Source organism: Ailuropoda melanoleuca, chromosome 2, assembly GCF_002007445.2.
Source record: "Ailuropoda melanoleuca isolate Jingjing chromosome 2, ASM200744v2, whole genome shotgun sequence".
Classification (NCBI taxonomy): domain Eukaryota; kingdom Metazoa; phylum Chordata; class Mammalia; order Carnivora; family Ursidae; genus Ailuropoda; species Ailuropoda melanoleuca.
The window spans coordinates 145,939,185-145,956,946 of NC_048219.1; the positions used below are offsets into that span (position 1 = coordinate 145,939,185).

The 17,762-nt window shown below is 38.9% G+C and overlaps 1 protein-coding gene across 11 annotated transcripts in view; it reads left to right on the plus strand.

Annotated features, from left to right (window-relative positions):
- Positions 1-17,762, plus strand: part of OSBPL6 (oxysterol binding protein like 6) — a 198,497-nt gene continuing 180,735 nt past the window's right edge. For 10 of the 11 annotated variants that reach the window (XM_034654790.1, XM_034654789.1, XM_034654798.1 and 7 more), the window contains exon 1: positions 45-108. The gene's annotated coding sequence lies outside the window, so the exon portion shown is untranslated. Of the gene's footprint in view, positions 109-17,762 lie in introns of all 11 variants that reach the window. The other variant, XM_034654792.1, reaches the window with a different exon arrangement.

Below are 17,762 nucleotides of genomic sequence, written 5' to 3' on the forward strand. Positions count from 1 at the left end.
GCGCCTCCGCTCCCCGGCTAGCCCGCGCGGCCGTCTGCCGCCCGCCCGCCAGGGCCGCCCCCCGCCGCTGCCGCCGCAGAATCGGCGGCGCCGCTGCTCGCCTTCCGGGTAGGTGTCCTAGCTGAGGGGACCGCGGGAGCCGACACCGCGGTGCCAGTACCGCGGCCCGGGAGCATTGTGCGCGTCCGGAGGGCCGAGGACTCGGAGGGACGCGCGGGTGGGCAGCCGAGCTTTGGGCCCTGGAGGCGTCACCGCCCCCTGAGGGTTCCCCTGACGGGTAAGCCCTGGCGGCGGGGCGGCTGTGCCAGTCCGGCCCCATGGCCAAGGTGGGAGGGGGCGTCTGGGTCAAGGTCCGCCGCTCGCCACCCTCCCTTCCCCCTCGTTGTTGGGGAATTCTGGCCGCCTGGCTCTCGCGCCCGCATTCCTCCGCGCTGCCCGGCGCCCCCGCTCCTCCAGGCTGCCGGGGATTGAAGCTGGGGCCGGGAGAAGGACTGATGTAATTGTCAGCGGAGAACCGAACCCGCGCGGTGGGAGCGCCGGCGCCCGCGCCCGCTCCAGCTAACGCCTACGCCGCACCTCCCAGCAAATCCGGGGAGCCAAGAGGAGCGGCTGGGGAAGTTGTGCATTGGGTTTTATTGTGCGCGTGCACTGCGGACTGCCCTCGCGGGGCACCCCTGTCCACCCGCTGCTGGCTCCCCTGCAGCCTTCCCTGCAGCTTTGGTCCACACCTCCAGTCAGGGCCGAGTCTGCCTTCCCCGGTTCAGACCGGGACAGCGTTTGCATTGCAGTCAAGACGTGCTTCCCCAGCATGGAACCGGGAGCTGCCCGCAGATCGTGTCGCCGGGGATGCTGGGGGAGGAGGGGAAGGGAGACCTGGGAGGAAGCCGGGAAGAAGTAATGACACCAGCAGATTTTTTTTTTTTTTAAGACTACTGTTGTGGGCCCATCCGCATGACACCTTTGGAGCTGTTTTTGAAAGTTATGACCAGATACCGATTTTGTGGCAGTTCTGTGATATACCTGAGAGGTAGCTTAAACATAGAGACCCAAAGCTGGGGAAAGCATTACATAATGGACATGAAGCAAATGACACGAAACTAAGTGAACCCACTGGGTTGCCAGATTATTTCTTTCTCCCAGACGCAAAGTCCTATAGGTTTTTTTTTTTCCTCCGTACGAATTTCCTTTTTTAAATCATTGAACTAGTTTTAGCAAATTGTATGTTATATTCACTTGTGATTTTTTTTCCCTAAATAAGAAAACATTTTTTCCTGGACATCTTTTCTTAAATTAAAAAAATTTCATGCTAGCGGATAGTTGTATATCACGGAGCTGATTCATAAATGTAGTCTTTCATCAAGGTAAAATTTAAAAATATCCCGTCTTAATGTCATTAACTTTGTTTTCCTCTTGGTTGTGTTCTTTCTCCCTCCTCCACCCCCATTTGTTTTGGGGAAGCATTTCTACAGTGTTAGGTACTGCAAGCTCACAATGTTGATATTCCTACCCAATGCTACAGCATTGCAGATACAAAGACTAATAATAAATGAAACAGAAGACCTCACAGTAACTCAGAATGAGCAGAGTTCCCAAGGTCGAAGGGAAGCTGCAGTGTAACTCTGCTATAATCACCATAGAGAATATGCATAGTCCTCATTGAGTCATAAGGAAGGTCCTGATTGGTGGAGTATTATTCCTATTATTCTTTTACCCCTGAATTTCTTGTGTTTCCCCCTAAAAAATAATTTTTTTCTCAACGTAGAAACAAAACATTTTCAAATTAGTATCTTTTCTTTTAGACAACCTAAAAATCCTGTTTTTGCTCATATTTTCAGTTTTGTTTTTGATAACTCAATTATACATTCAATGGGTGGGTTCCTTTTGGGATATTGCAGTTTCAAATTATGGTGGCTTATCAGATGTCTCTTGGTATACAGTGTGATGTGATTCTGCTGAACTTTTACAGGATCTCCTAAGTTTTCTTGTCCCTAGATTGCTTTAACCTCATGTTAACTTTACTCTGAGAAGAAGGATTAAGTCCTTCTAAGCTGAAATATTTGTGGTTGGAAATTTATAGTACCACCACAGAAATACTATTAGATTAATGCATAAGTAGGTAAAAGTTTTATGTGACTTTATTCATGAAGCTGTTGGATTAGGGAGAAGATTTAAATTTCATTAAAATGCCTTGGTTAGGTAGCATTCAGTGATCATTCAATGGATAATTACTTATGAACATCCATCTATTCAAGACAGTGGTCTAGGTACTCTGGGAAATACAAATAAGAATAAAAAGATGTCTCTGCCTTCAAGAGTTTGTCGTCTAGTTTGGGGGGTGAGTCATGAATTCTCAAGAGTTTTTTTGTTTGTTTTTTTTGTTTTGTTTTTTTAACTGCAGAGATTAAGTAATGATTATAATACTTTTTTAGAGTTTGTTTTTAATCTTGCAAAAAAAATCTTAAACTACCCATTGACTTCTGGGAATTTTTTCCCACTCAACATTATATCACTATGATTCACTCATGTCGTATATAGCTGTAGTTCACTGACTTTCATTGCTGTACATTATTCTATTATGTGTCTGTAGCAATATATTTCCCTGTTCTGCCAATGGCTTTTTTTTTTTTCCCACTTGAAAAAATTTACAGAGGTGCTGCTCTGGTCATTCATGCTTCCTGGGGCATGTGTGCAAGTGTTTCTATTGGGTAAATACCAAGGTACAGAATTACTGATTTGTAAGATGTGCAAGTATTCAATTTACTAGATATTGCCAAATTATTTCCCAAAATTGTTGTACTAATTTGCACAAGCCAGGGAAATAAGCAAACACAAGTCACCTAATTCAAACAAGCATTTATATAGCAGTGTGTGTTGAAATACATTTTTTTTTAAAGCAGGAGGATAAACTTAAAACCTAGGACAGCAGTTGTGTTCTGAGAGGACCAGGAGGATGGCATGGGGAGGAACACATAGGTAGATATAAGTTATTGGTAATGATTTAGTAGCTAGAGTAAGTTCATAGGTGATCATCATATTGAAAGAAAGAAAGAAGAAAGAAAGAAAGAAAGAAAGAAAGAAAGAAAGAAAGAAAGAAAGAAAGAAAGAAAAGAAAGAAAGAAAAGAAATGAAAAGAAAAAGGGGGGGGAGGGAGGAAGAAGGTCTCATGCATGGATCAGTAATGATTTAAAATTCTAAGGAAAAAGAAGATAAAGACAATATAGAATTATCGTAAGGCAGACCAGACTCCTGTACCAAAAGACCCACAAGACGTCAGTTGAAGGATGAGGAAGCAGTCCCTGTGTATAGGCATGTATTGTGTAGAGTTCGCGGGAGAGGCTTACAGGAGAGATGAACAGGAAGTGGCCTTGCTGAGAAGAGGAACCTCAGCCATCTTGGACAGAGGAAATGAACAGAAGTAGAAGAAGCCATGGGAAATTTTCCAGCAATGACCTACTCAAAGAGTTTATTAAAAAGTCTAGAGAACTGATAAAGTGGGGGGGGCGTTGGGGGCGGGGAAGAGATTCAAAGCAGGATCCCTGGTTTGGAAGCTGCTGATTGAGATGAGAGTTCTCCATTTGGAGAGAACTAAAAAGAAAGAATGGATTTTGAAAGATGCTGGGAGAAGAATCCAAGGCTTAAGATCCTAAGTAGGAGGAGGACGAAGGAGTCAAAGATGTTTCACTTTAACTAAAAGAAATAGAGAAGTTGTGGTAGGAGCTTTAAGTGTGATTAAGACATATCAAGTGTGGGGTAATAGGTATTCAAGCTCATGTTTGAAGACATGAACATGGAGCTGGGGGGCAGTTAGGACTCTCACAGTGAAGACTGTGATTTTCTAATGATGTATCTGGTGCGTGTGAAAGAGTATCTGAGAGGGAAGAGTACATAAAATGCATTTGTGTAATTTTTTATTTCTTCTGTAAAGGAAGTAAATGATCAGTGGCTTAAGGTGTGAAGAAGATGTTTTGGATTGACAGGAAGTGGGTTCAGGGAATTGAGAGTGCTCTGGCATCACAGTCAGAAGAGTTGGAATCAAATCTTTCTTGACAGTTTACTAGTTGTGTGTCATTTGGGGAAACAAACCCCTCTGATCCTTGGTTATGGCACATCTAAAATGAAGATACTAATAGCCACTTCCTGTGAGTGCAGGGAACAAGGTGTGATTGAGGGACTAGAGCCTTTAGGACTGATGTTTGCTTTCATACTATTTCCCATCTAATGTTGCAAAGTGGCACATGCATTTATATTCTCTGACATATACTCCCTTGAAAAAGATAAAAGATTTCAACCCTTGAAGTTCTCTTCATTAAAATAGTTACTTATACTCTCCTGTGGGGACAGGATAGGGCCTTTTATTTCCAGGGCTATTTTGGAATAATAAATAGCGTCATTTGGATTGAATACCTTTTTAGCTGACATTCTAATTTGTAAATAGTGTGATAGGTATCCAGCATTTTCTTATCCTATTTTAAAATTCCTTTTCTGATTTTACTTACATTTCTTGACTTCTTCTCATCCTCTTTAATGTTCTTTTCTCACTGATTTCGCACCAGCTGATACAATGATTAGTGGCTGTATAGTTTTCTCGAAGGCAATCTAATCCTCAGTTGCCTTTCCTTGGCATAGTGATTTGGAGAACATCTTGACATTTTGCTGGTAGTTCCAACAGCAGTTGAATGGAAATGTGCAGAAAAAAGAAAAAGAGAAAGACAGACATCCCAGAGGAAAAAGTTTGTCGTTTACTATTATAGTCAGAAGTTATCAAAACCTCCTCAGAGAGTAAAGGACTCTCTCCATAAGCCTCTGTTATTCAGGGATGAATAACATCTCTTGCTTCAGCTCCACATTCCCTACATCCCCTAAATAGATACAAATATTTAGTGATTTAAAGTCCAGACTGGACTCAGTAGCTGTGGTTAAAACAATGAGCTAAAATTAATTTTAGAGCTAACTGGCATGATATACATCTCACTCAGTGGAATTGCAGTGGAATTGGTGGTCTGCTCTTCTGGCGTGGTTCTGAGTGTCTGTGAACTTTGGAGGCAGTCCTGCATCTGTACGTTCAATTACCAAACCCCACGCTGATCACATTCACAGAGAGGTGACCAGAGTCTGTGGGTCTCATGTGAATGTGACATGGGCCATCAAGTACCTTTCTTCTTCATTCAGCCCATCTTTACTGAGTACCTACTATATACCAGACATCATATTAAGTGCTGGGTCATAAAGCTGTCTGCCGTCAGGGCTACCCAAGGCAGACTCTACAAAAAACAAATCACTGTTGAATATGTATGCGTGTGTGCGGGGTGGATCTGGCTTTGGGTTTGGAATTTGCATGAAGTATCTATTTTTTCTTTTGTTCCTTAAACTTTTTTCCAGATTTATGTTTAGACCTCCTGGAATTGAGAGTGCTATGAGGGAAAAAAAAATGCAGTCCCTGCAAAGAACAGTTACTTTAAATGTGCTTGTGTTTTACTGACTTTTTAAAGCAGAAGGCTTTAAACTCATGGTAAGTCCTTTTGCTATGAAGACACTTCAGTGTTGTCAAGTAGGAGAAAGACAGAGGTCAGGAAAGGGAGAGTTGGGTAGGTGAAGTCAGCTTTATGAGAATGGAATGTGTCTTAGCGTTGAATTGATTTTTCAAGGGAAAAATAGAAAATAGACAAAGATGAATGGTTATTAAAAATCCAGTTGTATTACAGGGAATTGACTGTATTGAATCATGATGGTCTCAAGATGAGGTTCCTGGTGGGTTACACGAACCCTTCTCTTTGAGTTTGTGTTACTTACTTTGCGTAGTAGTATAGTTTTAAAAATCATTTTTTTTAAGTTTATTTACCTTTTTTAAAATCTCTACCCCCAACATGGTGTTCGAACTCATGACCCCGAGATCAAGAGTCTTCTGACCGAGCCAGCCAGTTGCCCCTTAGTGTAGTTTTTGTATTAAAATAAATCATAATGTAAATGTTGACTATTTTTAAACTGTAAGGATTACATTAATTATAGGAAGCAGAAAAGTCCAATGACTCTTTGTGCTGCTGGTTTGGCAGTTTCCTTGAAAGGAAAACCTTCGCTGGGTGAGGATATTCCATCCAGCAGGACTAGTGTCTCAAAATCCATAGTAAGCTGTCAAACGGCAGAGCTAGAAAGGAGGCCAAAGCAGGTAGCTCACTATCCAGGACTGTCTATGGGATAACTGGCTTAGAGAGAGGTTGTTAAGTATGTAACTTAGCTCTTAAACTTCAAGTAAGTTCCAGTAAGTAAATATGTAAACAAGTTTAAGTAAAAGTAAGTTTAAATAAGTAACATTTAAACAAGATATTGGCAGATTGTCATTTGAATGTGTTTCTCCAGTGTTGACACTGAGTACAAAGAATTCATGATTAATACACCAAAAATTATCTTCTCCTTTAGAGATGATGGATTATGTTTTTCTCTGCTCAAGAAGACCTATATATCAATTTATGAAATAAATGAAGAAAATACTCAGGCACTAGAAATACTCATCTTTGCTTGATGGCTGGTGCTTGGATGACCTTTATATTAGATTACTAAGATTTAGAGCTGAAAGAGGTTTAAAAAATCATCTATTCCAACCTCTCCCATTTTCCAGCTGGGTAACCTGAGGTCTGGAGACTTGCCCAGGGAGGTGCAAGCCCCATGTACAAATATAACTGGAAGTTAATGTGCCAAATAATTTACTTCTGTTGGGGGGTAACAGGATATAATGCTCTTCCCTAAATTATGGGTAAGTGAGTGGGAGAATGAACCAATAGCAACCTCTGCAGTGGAATTTTAACCTTCTTCTGTTTCACTCTCCTTCTTGAGTAGCCAGTGTAGAAAGTAAAATCATATCTAGATAGATAGATATAAAATTTTCTTGGGTTTTTAGAGAAAAGACTTTGTTCTGAGAGTATGATGAAAGGAATGAACACTACAAATACCATTATTTAAAATTTTTTGATGTTTGCTGTTTTGATCCCCATAATTTTGTCTTTTAACTCCATTGGCAGGGAAGGATAGAGAAAAATTAAATTATCCCAGGCTAGATACTTTTGTCTTTTCCTTTGGCATTCTCTTTCCCTATGCTAATATAAGAGAAAATCAAACTGTGGAGGGAATTGAGTCAGGAATAGAACATTAACTTCTACTTTTTTATCTTGCATCATATCGAGGCAATTCTCACCATAGCTCTTGAGACGGAGACCTATCCACCTTTTGAAAAGAGCGTGGAAGTAGAAGGGAGAACAACAGCAGTATATTTTTAGAATCTTTTTTTTCAAAAGTCAAACCTAAAATAAACCTGGCCTCAATTTTTAGGAATAGCTTTATTTCACATCTTCTATACCAGTGCCTAAGTTTTATCCTAATTTGAAGAAGCTACTTTGATTTTTTAAATATGTAATACATTGATGCTATAAGTAACAAACTTATGAATTACTAAAGTTTAAAGAATAAAGTATCTAAAAGAACATTAAAGGTAAAAAAATTGTTTCATGTCATTTCTGGAGATAAAGTCTGATTTTATTTTAAATTAAGATAACATTTTTGCTTTCTGTTTATCTGTCGCAGCTAGACAATCTTTTGCATATTCGCAGCCCATCAGGCAACAATCTGAGCAGTTTTTGTTGTATAATTTTCCTAGAATAGAAAAAGTAGCACAGTTTGAATGGCATGTTGATTATGAAAAGACATTAATGAAATTCTTTTTGATCTCAGTAAACTTCAAATCGAAGCAAGAACTATAAAAAGAGTGTGATCTCCAAGGTAGGCCAAGCAAATGTAGGGTTCACATGAAATTCCATGAAGAAAGCAAAGAAGGAGTAAGCAAAACCTGCAAGAGCTCAGGGTAATGGAAGAGGAAGGTCAGGGAAGGAAGTAGATGGCTATTCTAGCCCAGCTTGTCTTCCAGTCTCATTTCAATTCCATCTGATGGAGATCAGGTATTAGGGAAGAGTATCTGTCTCTATACTTAAAAAAAAAAAAAAGCTTTTATTATTTTGAAGAATATGGAATGAGTAAAAGACTGATAAACTCTATTTAAGGAAAAATATCTGTACTGGCAGAAGATAAATATTACCACATGGGAAAGAAACTATAACATGTCACAAACAAGGTTTAACTCCTTAAGATCCAAAGAGCTCCTATAGATCAATTAAGAAAAATGTTAATCTAATAGGAGAGGGGGCAAGGGAATGAACAAACAGTTCACAGAAAAGGAATTACAAGTGATACTTGCAAATATGAAATTATGCTCAACTCATGATAAGGGAAATGCAATTTTAAACTATTGAACGTATTTAGTTGGGAAAGATTTTGATGTTTGTTAATACCTTATGGTGGCAAGGCTTTGGGGGTAACTGACAGGTTGATGCATTATTGGTAGGGATACAAAATGGTACCACATCTATGGATAGCAAAATTAAAAATTCACCTACCTTCTCACCCCTGGAAATCTAAGAAATTTTTCTATAGATCTACTTGTACATCACAAGATGAATTTGCGCAAAGATGTCGATTGCAGTCCGTAATGACAGAAGACTCAGGGAAAGCTAAATATCTAAATATCTATCAATTTGAGATTGGTTAAATAATTAGGAGCAGAAACAAAACGAGGTAGCTGTAAGTAACAAACTGTTATCAATTACTAAAGTCAAAAAAGTAAGATCATTTTATATTTGCTGATATGAAATGATTTCTAAGGTATAATGGAACAAATCAAGGTGCAGAGTGGGATATGGCCATTGGTATTATATATGTGTATATCTATGTGTATAACTGTAAAGACTATCTCTGGAAGATGACATAAGAAACTGGTAACAGGGGTGCCTGGGTGGCTCAGTCTTTAAGCGTCTGCCTTCGGCTCAGAGCATGATCCCAGGGTCCTGGGATCGAGCCCCGCATCAGGCTCCTTGCTCCTCTGGGAAGCCTGCTTCTTCCTCTCCCACTCCCCCTGCTTGTGTTTCCTCTCTCGCTGGCTGTCTCTCTCTCTGTCAAATAAATAAAATCTTAAAAAAAAAAAAAAAGGAACTGGTAACAGTGATTGACTCTAAGGAGGAAAACTGGATGGTTGGGGTGGGGATGGAAAGGACACTTATTTAGGACACTTATTTAGTATGCCCCTTACTACCTTCTGGATTTTTAAACATGTGAACATATTATCTATTCAAACCAAGATCATTTTAAAATTTAAGAAATACAAACTTTCAGTTATAAGATATTTAAGTCATGGGGATATAATGTATAACCTAGGGGATATAGTGACCAATATTGTAACCACTTTGTATGCTGACAGGTGTTAACTAGACTAATAAATGGGGATCATTTCATAATGTATAAAACTATCAGATCACTATGATAGATACCTGAAATGAATAGGATATTATATGTATGTTATATTTCAATTAAAAAAATTACTTGAGGATCACTTTTACTGATCAAGAATGTTGAGTAATTGTAACCAAGCAGTTGTAACAAGTAGTTGTTAAACTTGTAACCAATAGCATTCCTTTGCAACTTTGGGCTCATTATGATCTGATGTAAGAACATGGTAGTTACCATAAAGACTCACCTTTACCCTGACATGCTAAAGTCCAAAGAAGAGGGAAACTGCAAGTGGTTGCCCATTGGGACAGAGTTGCTGGCCCGTGCCCTTTCCACACCCAGGTCTCTCTCTCCTATCACTTCTGTCTCACCCCCTCTTACCTCATCATTCCTGAAACCCCACAGCAGGCACTATCCCGTACAACTTAGCGGTTCCTTCTTGTTCCCTGTTCCACCAAGGGTCTTCCTTTGGCTGCCCCTTGTGGATTTTGTCCTGCCAAGCAGAGCAGAAGCTTCTTTTTTGGGCCAGTTTATACTTGTTCAGAGTATTGGAAGTGAATGATCATTCTGACTTTCTTTAATCCTGTCATCTTTCTCAGGATTATTAATTTATTTGACAAAATATCACTTGAGCACCTACTAAGTCAGAAAAGGACGCAAAGTCAAAAAGTGCTCGTGAAATTCACATTCTAATGAAAGTAAATAAAAAGTAAAAGACAGTTAATTGCTGTTTTAGATGCTATTAAGAACTGTAAGGACAATAAAAGTGATCGATGGGGTCTGAGAGCAGTAGGTAGTGGTGGTGGGTGTATGTTTCCTAGCACTGCTATAACAAGGTGCCAGGAACTGGGTGGCTTAAAACAAAAGAAATGTATTGTCTCAGTGCTGGAGGCTTGAAGTTCAAAATACAGGTGGGTCCCTCCTTGCCTCTTATACCTTCTGGCAGCCGTAGTATTCCTTGGCTTGCAGTAGCATAACTCAGTCTCTGCTGACCTTCTTCCCATGGCCTCCTTCCCATGTCTCTGTTTGTGTGTCTCCTCTTTGTATAAGGACACCGGTCATGATGGATTAAGGGCTGACCCTACTCCAGTATGATGTCATTTTAACTACATTGCAACGATCCTATTTATGAATGAGGTCATATTCTAGGGTATTGGGGGTTAGGAATTCAGCGTATCTTTTTGGGAGATACGATTCAATCCATAACAATGGGCTTGCTTGGGTGAACTGACCAGGGAAAAGGCTTTGCTAGGTGAAGATATTTGAACTGAACCTCAGTGATGGGGAAGAGCAGGTTGTGAAATATCGGGGTGCAGATCCTTTCCTGCCAGAGGCAACAGCAACTGCGAGGACCCAGGGAATGAGCCTGTTGGAATCTAAAGTTTTACATTCTTAAAAAAGGCAAAAAGAGTATCTGGTTTGGCTGGTTACTTTTATGGTTAAAGTCCATAGGATTTTACTTTTGAACACTCTTGGATGTTTTCACTCTTGGTGAGGCAGAGACCAAAACATTTTTTCCTAAAAAAATAACTGCTGAGGGGGCACCTGGATGACTCAGTTGGTTAAGCGTCCAAATTTTGATTTTGGCTCAGGTCAGATCCCTCAGGTCAGGATCTCAGGTTTGTGAGATCCATGCCCAGCGTGGAGCCTACTTGGTATTCTCTCTCCCCCTCTCCCTCTGCCCCCTGCCCCCCCTAAAATATTAACTGCTGAGAAATCAGGCCTACAAGCAGTGGCTTATCACATCTTAAGAATTTTGTTGATTAAACATTTGCTTTGTGTTTTAATATTAGAATTCTCCATCACTCTTTTGGGGTTTATTAACCTAAAAACTTCAAGTATAACAACATATGAGAATTAAGTAGACTTGGTAATAATAGAGATTGTTTTCTAGAGATTAATTAAGGCTAACTATGGCCTTTAAAAACCTAACATCATATATTAAATTGTCGTTTTCCACAGGATGATAACATTTTTGTAGTTCTTCTCTGTGATACCTAATGCTAAGTAGCATTAGCATGATTTTTTTTACACATTCATGAAAATTCTTAGTTTTCTGGAATTTAAAAATTGATTCAGAGTACTGAAAAATCTATATGGAAATATAAATTTCCTGGGATGTTAGACTGGTACCATCTTTTCGTATTCAGAAGTTAAGATGAGGTGACTTAAAATATTATAATATTTAATGTAAAATTGACAGTATGATATTTGCATTAGGATATTACATATGCATACTTTAGCCAGAACTTTGATGTGGTTAATTCAGATATATTTGTTTATATTAGAGAAAAAATATTACTTATGAGTAACAAGCTTCTGTAAAAAAATCTGAATGAGTTAAAAAATGCTTATGCAAAATACGATTTTTATAGAGAATGGCTATTTAGGTAAAGCTTGGGGTTATAAACATAGACTGGGCCCAGAGCTGCCTGGGTTCAAATCCTGGCTTGGCTTTGTCCAGCTGCATGACTCTGAAACAAAGCCAATTAGCTCTACTTTGCTTTGGTTTCCAAAATGGCAAATATAAAAATGGTGCCTAACACAGAGGATTGTTAGGAAGGTAGAGTGATTAATGCATACACATTTCTACGAACAGGGCACCTAGTAAGTGCTATGTAAGTGCTAGCTGTTAATATTTTTTCTGTGTTAATTAAAAATTAACTATATTATTCACTACTTGGACATTTACTATGTAAAATGTAAATATGGTCAAAATGTCTTTTACGCCTTGTTACAAATCAAAAAGCTAATTCGAGGGAGATAAGAAAATTTTCAACAGTATTTGTAAGGCTCTGTTTTCATGTTACTAGTCTGTCAAAAGTATTTTATATGCTGACCCACTTAGTTACTGATAGCAGTGACTATGTTCAAGAGATTTTGTTAGGTCTTAAAGAAGAAAGAAGGATGATTAAGCTGTCAATCCTGCTCTCAAGAACCTGCCTATCCAGTAGGGGAGATAAGATATAGTTTAGTATAATACTGAGTGTCACACCAAGAATGTGATTTAGTACTGCGAGTGCCTGTGGAGGCTGTGACGTATCTGAGGTGGTTTTGTGGTTAAGAGGGGCATGGATGGGGCACCTGGGTGGCGCAGTTGTTAAGCGTCTGCCTTCGGCTCAGGGCGTGATCCCAGCGTTCTGGGATCGAGCCCCACATCAGGCTTCTCTGCTAGGAGCCTGCTTCTTCCTTTCCCACTCCCCCTGCTTGTGTTCCCTCTCTCGCTGGCTGTCTCTCTCTCAAATAAAAAAATAAAATCTTTAAAAAAAAAAAAAAGAGGGGCATGGATAAAAATTTAGGAACTGATGACATTTTTAGGGGGGTGGGAAGACAAGATGGAGAAATGTGGGGTAGAGGCGGAACAGAGGGATGGATGGGCAAAAGACTGAGAATCATGTCCCCGAGTCAAGAGAGGAAAGAATTTCTGGGACGAGAAATGGACTATCACAAATGTAACAGAAGAGTCGAGGAGAGCAAGATTTTAGAAAGACCATGAAAAGCATTCCCTCCTCATCCTCCTTGGGCCAGAGATTTGTTTGGGTATTCATTGACTTTTCTTGACAAAACAGCATATAATAGAATTTCTGGGATATGGCATATAACTGAAAGAATCATTAGGTCAAATAAGATATCATTTATTTTTATTGATGTGATTCAAATATAGTAAAATTTCTAGTTGTGTGTGTGTTTTTAATTCTCTAAAGAGCACTTATAAGACTAGCTACCATTTGTTTAGCATTTTTTGTCTGCCAAGCATTCTCTGAAACATTTGAGATGATTATCTTCTTGTTTAAAGCCTTGCAGATGCTCTTGTAGTCGATATTGTTACTTTCATTTTATGGATAAGGAAGCCATGATCCAGGGGGAGGTGACCAACCCACAGTCCAACTGTAGCAAGTAACCAAGGTGGATTCGAACCTGGCCTGTCTGGTCCCGAAGCCTGGACTCTTAACCAATTTTAGATAATAATTATTCAGTACCTTCAAGGTATTTTAGATGCAGAGTTGTTAAATCCCAACTTCTACTGATGACTGGCCACACCGGCCTTGTTGCTGTTCTTTCCATAAGCCTGTGTTATAACTCCCACCTCAGGGTCTTGGCACCTGTTCTTTTTCTTTCTTTAGAGCACCTTTTCCCCGTGGGCTCCTCCTTACCTTTCCCGTGTCAGCTCGGTTATCAGAGAGGCTGTCCCCAGCACTCCACTGAAGTGTGTCCATCACACCCCCATCCACCCCCATCCGACAACATCTTCCTTATGAGTTTATTTGTTGTTTTTCATCTCCTGACTTTCATTGTCTATCTTAGTTACTGCTGCATTCCCAGGACCTAGTTCATGATGGTCGTTTAAGATTGGTGGGATGCATGAGTACACGATATCTTGGAGATACAGGATTGTAAGTCATCGGTGAGATTCTGCAAGTTCTTGGAGATGCTAGAAGTGTTCAGTCATGTCAGTGGCTGTTCCTTTTCTATTTAACATGTCTTTTTCCAATAACTTTGACTTGAAAACTAGGTGACATTTTAAAGGAAAATACTAAAACTTCCTGCTGTATTTAAAGTGATACAACTTCATTGTAGAAAATTTTGTAAACACAGAAAAGCATATTTTAAAATCACTTTCACTGTTGTTTCTGGAAGCTAAATTTTAGTGTTTGGATATATGTTTTCAGTTCTTTACAGATTGCTTTGTTTTTCTCAGCAATGAATCATGATGATTTCTTGGGTCATCCATTATTCTTCTAAACTTAATTTTAAAGTAGACTTTATTTTTAAGAGCAGTTTTGGGTTCACAGCAAAATTGAACAAGAAGGCATAGAGATTTCCCATATATCCTCTTCCCCCAAACAAGTTAAGCCTCCACTATCCACACGCTGTACCAGAGTGGCACATTTGTTAAAATGGATGAATCAACTTTGACACATCATTGTCACCCAAAGTCCATAGTTTACAGTAGGGTTCACTCTTGGTGTCTTATATTCTGTGGATTTGGACAAATGTATAGTGACATATATTCACCATTATCGTTTCATAGAGAGTAGTTTTACTGCCCTAAAAATCCTCTCTGTTTCACCTTTTCATCCTTCCCCCCAACATCATTGCCTAGCAACTTCTGATCTTTCACTGTTTCTATAGCTAAACTTAATTTTTAATAGGTGTAGAATATTCCATTTTATGCACTTGCCATGTTTTACTTAATTCTACTTGGACAGCGAGGTGGTTTTTCTGCATTATAAATAAGCTGGTGAATGGCCTTGTACACAGATTTTCGCTTACAACTCTGATTATTCCCGAAAATGGCCATATTGAGTATTAAAGGATATGAACACTTTAAGGCCTTTCTTACATATCCTCTAACAGCCCCATCCTTCAGATGTTTTTTAAAACTGTTTTTCCCTCCCACTAAGAATGTATGAACGGGCTTAGTAGGAAGCATTGTCCTATTAGCTGCAAAAATATAGGCACAGTAATAATCACGTATGTATGTACAGTTCACTATGTGCCAGCCATTGTTTTAAGTGCTGTTCTTGATTTCACTCATTAAATCCTCACGATAATGCTGTTGGTTAGTACTATTATTAGCTCCATTTTAAAGATCAGAAAACCAATTCTCAAAGAGGTTAAGTAACTTGCCCAAATGGTTTTCTTAACTGTAATGTAAGCCATAAACCTCAGCTTATTGTGCCACGTGTTGTGTTTTTCTGGCCCATAGTACGAAGTCGCCAAATGTCACCAGTAGTATTTGGGATAGACGTAGTAACATCAAAGACATTTGAGAACTAAAATGGTCATGGAGAATTTTTTTAAAAAGATTTTATTTATTTGAGAGAGAAAGAGAGAGAGAGAGAGAAAGAGAAAGAACGAGCAGAGGGGAGGGGCAGAGGGAGAGAGAGAAGCAGATTCCCTGCTGAGCAGGGAGCCCGATGTAGGACTTGATCCGAGGACCCTAAGATCATGAACTGAGCTGAAGGCAGACGCTTAACTGACTGAGCCACCCAGGTGCCCCTAAAATGATCATAGAGAATTTTATTGGCTCTTAGATTTTCAGTTAATGGATAATTACTCAACTAGAATTTTCCTTAATTCTTTCATTCAAATTTCAATCTTAGATCTAACTCACTTGGCATTTTAGTACAACATTTATGTTGATTAACCACTACTTAATGACAGGTTATAATTTTTTTTTAAATTTTCTGGGAAGAAACTGGATGTAGCATAAGTCCATCAGATGCTTTGAATTCTTAACTCTGCGTTTGCTATTTTCAGTATACGAATGCTCTCTGGCAAATAGCAAAATATGACCAAAATTATTATTTTTTTGACCAAAATTATTAATCCCAATTGGTGATTAAAAGAAACATATACAAAACTCCACTTTTCTTTAAACCAAATGAGAACTTCCATATGACAGCAGGTGAAGGCAACATTTTAATTTTTGGCTTTACTGTGGAAATTCTGTTTTAAACAAATAAAAAGGCATACTCTTTTTCCTCCTTTCCACTGTTCTTCCCCAAACCTCAACCATTACCCTTCATACACATTTTGTATTTCTGTTGATTTGCTTCTGAGGATGCTTGCATATTTGCTGCTAAGTGCTTTTCTGGGTCTTTTTAGAAAAAGGCAGACTGGTTTATTGCCTGGGTTTGGGGCTGTATCGTATGGTTTCCTGGCTCACTGAGATAGTGAGTCTTCAAGCTTTAGCTGCCTTTGAGTGAGTGCTCCGATGTCATGGGGAGCCTCAGTGGGACTGATAACCATTAAGGATTGTTTTTTATTTTCACTTGTTAAATCCCCAAAACTAATGCTATTAGAGGGCTTTTCATAGAAACAGAAAGCTCGGTCTATTCATCTTTTTAACTCCCACATCACACAGCCTTTTACATAGTGGGCATTCAGTAAGTGTTGTTGAATATATAATTTTTGTTAATTGATTCATATAAAATCACACTGTACATTGTTTGCTATTAGAAATGCTAATTATGGGTTTATTTAGTTTGTATTTACACTCTAATCTTTGGGAGCATGGAAGAAAAAGCTTGTAAAGTTTTTCCTTTAAACTTTAAGGGAAAATACATATTTGGATAAAGCAGTGCTGTACTTCTATTTTCAAATGTCCATTATAGGGTCGCCAACTGGCAATTATTTGCTTCTCTATGTAAGAAATATATTTTAAAAAATACTTTGAGTAAAATGCCTAATTGTTCTTTGTAAGCAGATCACATAATGTGAAATGATAAGGTTTAGGAATTACATTTTTCAAAGCCAGCAATAAAGTAAACAAAGGTTAACATGCATTTCTTTAAGTTGAAGATGCTAGAGATTTTTAATTGCTTCTTTTTGGTTTAAAACAGTCCATTTGACATTTCTTTACAAAGCAGTAACTTATGAGTTAATTGCAAGTAGGTTCTGTTTCTTCAGACACATTAAAAAACTATCCACAAACTTTCTTCTTTTCTCCTCCTCTGGCATTGGCATGATGACTGTACTTAAAACAGGAAATTAGTAATCTCTTTTTGAAGGTGGTGGTAGGACGTTGACTTTGACAAGTTAGTTCACATCTGCCCCCAAGTTTTAGTTTAAAAATGCAACTTGGATGATAACATTGCATCTAAAGGAACTTTGTGCCAGAATGTATTACTGGTGTTTTGGGGGGAGGGAGTTACTTGATAATTTTATGCAGTTTTTCATGCTTCCTTAGAATTGTATTTCTAAAATGGATGGATTTTCTTTAGGAATTCTAGAAAGCTTTTAGGGGAATATTCCTAAAATTTTATGATCTACATACATTATTATTTTATTGAGAAAGTTAAATTCATCTCTTTGATTTGAAGGTAGTTAGGAATCGTGGTTAGTCCCCTGCCTAAAGAAGATATTGGTAGGCAGTGTTGGGAGTTGGTGGGCGGTAGACAGCTGATTTCCGTAAAATCAGAATGACAATGTGAGAGGGAAAAATGGCCATGCTTCAAAATCATGGTTTTGGGAAAATTACTTTGAGAGTATTTTGTGACAGACAGATGCCCGAAGTATCTGTCATTATATTCTCTTGTTGTCTCAATACCTAAGACTTAACTAGCACATTAGCCTTTCTAGTATTACCCAAATTACAGAAAGGACCTTCTGGTCTACCTTTCTCATTTTGAGGTGAGGAACCTGAGGCTCTGAGAGGGTCATGGAGGTGTCCAAGCCAGGGCCAGTCTTATATTTATCATCACATGTCTGGCTACTAATCCATCCAGACCTGGTACAGGGTACACATGAGGATTGACTTGCAAATATGTATACAGATGTGGAGAAAGTCCTGATGGGACCAATGGTATTCTTTTTCATCCTGAGAAATCTGTCTACCAATTAAGGTTCATGGCTGTTCTTACAGTGCCTTTTCAGATGTGATGTTAACTTTAAAATCAGGTCATATTGTAGGTAGAAATAAATCCTGCCTT